The sequence below is a fragment of the Aptenodytes forsteri genome, unplaced genomic scaffold (assembly GCF_000699145.1).
Source record: "Aptenodytes forsteri isolate BGI_AS27 unplaced genomic scaffold, ASM69914v1 Scaffold323, whole genome shotgun sequence".
NCBI classification, from domain to species: Eukaryota; Metazoa; Chordata; class Aves; order Sphenisciformes; family Spheniscidae; genus Aptenodytes; species Aptenodytes forsteri.
In genome coordinates, this window is record NW_008795323.1 from 1,431,270 (window position 1) to 1,433,184 (window position 1,915).

Below are 1,915 nucleotides of genomic sequence, written 5' to 3' on the forward strand. Positions count from 1 at the left end.
AAAAAAAAAAAAAAACCCAAACAAAAAGCCCAACCAACACAACAGGCCAAACCAACCCCATTTTCATTTTGATTTAGAGTTCAGAGGAAAGACTGTGAGTACACTGGGATGTAACATGACTTCTGGGGTTAAGTAAAATGAATTTAGAGATGCCCGTCCAGGTTTGCTAAACCCTTGTCCTTTAGATCAGGTCTCCAAATCAACCCTAGACGCATGATGAGTAGCAAACAAAACAAGTGAAAGGATATAAAAATCAGCTGTGATCTAACTGCAAGCATTCAAAGACCTTCTCTTTTTTCTTTCTTGCTTCTTTGCTCTGTAGATATTTAGAGGAAAACAGTATCTTTCTTATTTAAAAGCCATCTATATTAGCTGTTTAGTTCCTTTAAATCATGACCCCTATGATATCCCAACAGGTTGTTCTGAAAATGACTGAATCACTGACATTTACTACATCCAAGAATTAGGAGTGGCAACAGATGAATGGTTAAGAAACAAAGAACCCATTTTCAAGTAGTCTTCCTAAATAAAGAGTCTGGTGGAGCATGAAGAAGACATGGAAGTGAAGATACATGTTTAGGGATCCAGCACAAATCCCACTGAGTTGCGTAAAGAATAAGCATGGAATAAGAGATGGTGAAACTGCACCTCTGAGAAGCAGATGGCACACTGGGACCTGAAAGTTTCATGACAACAGAGAGCACAGGAGGTCCATTGAAAGACTGCAGGAAACTGGTAAGGTCTGTGTACCATGTATAAATACTGTGTATGAATCTCACTAACAGGCAGTAAGAAAGAAATTTTACTCAAATACTCTAAAAAACTAAATCTATAAATCTAGCGGGAGCAACTGCACACCAGGAAAATGCGAGCCGAATGGCTACTGTAAAAGATCACGTTTCTGAGCTCAGCAAACAAGAAATGCCTGCATTTGCCAAAGTACACTGACCTGACTCTAAAAATACAAGAGAGGCACTTCAAGACAGACTGGGAGAGTTCCACCATAAGTTAAAGCGTACAAAAAAATCCACTGGAAACACAGCAGGTGAACAATAATTCAACCTGAGAAAGACAGAGGGGGAATATAAATTAAAAGCTAATGTCATTTGTATGAAACAGTTGTAGAATACACGTTCACAGCACTACGACATTAGGATGTTTGAAGTATTTACTTTTTAATCTTCTTTCATGAGCAATGATAAAAAATTTTGGTGAGGATATAGGACTCTGGCTAGTTTATTAATAAAACCCAAAGTTTATTCCTCTTTGCAGTATCTAATACATAACAATGAAATAAAAAGAAGAGCACTGTTGGATGTAGAATTCCACTAGAAAGACACTTTTCCGTATTTCTTTCCTAATTAATCTTACTTTATCTAGGATTACTGAAATTGAAATAATCCAAATCTAGTCTGTTTCTGAAATAAGTTCTGATTTATTTTCTGAACTTTTTGCTGTTTAAATCAAAAGGAAAACTTGTCGAGTTATTTTTCTTATCACTACAGTGACAATGTCATTTTCAGACATATATGACAAATTTTATAAAAGGAATATTAACATTTAGAAATTCTATCTAAATCTAAAAATATTACTCAGAGTTTATATAAATACGCCTACTCATAAGTTCAACAAAAATCTGATTTTTAACCTATTACAATAGCCTGGACTTTGAGTAAAACGAACAGGTAACCTTAGTTGATAATTGCTGACAGTGCCCAGAAGAAAGTACATTTACTTCTTGACAGTCATTTTTAGATGTTCTTAGCAAATACCTGACTAAAGTCCTACTGTTAATCATCAAATACACATTTATCTCTCACTACCTTTTTATTCTGCCCCCCAAACATGTTACATTTTAACACCTCGGCAACATTTTCTGAGTTCATCTTTCCACTTCCTGTAACCTGTACAGCAT

The 1,915-nt window shown here is 35.4% G+C and overlaps 1 protein-coding gene across 1 annotated transcript in view; it reads right to left on the reverse strand.

The window, feature by feature from the left end:
• RNF185 (ring finger protein 185) overlaps positions 1-1,029 on the reverse strand; it is a 12,125-nt gene extending 11,096 nt beyond the window's left edge. Inside the window, exon 1 of the mRNA XM_009280008.2 lies at positions 950-1,029. The gene's annotated coding sequence lies outside the window, so the exon portion shown is untranslated. The remainder of the gene's footprint in view (positions 1-949) is intronic.
• Positions 1,030-1,915: the final 886 nt, after the last annotated feature.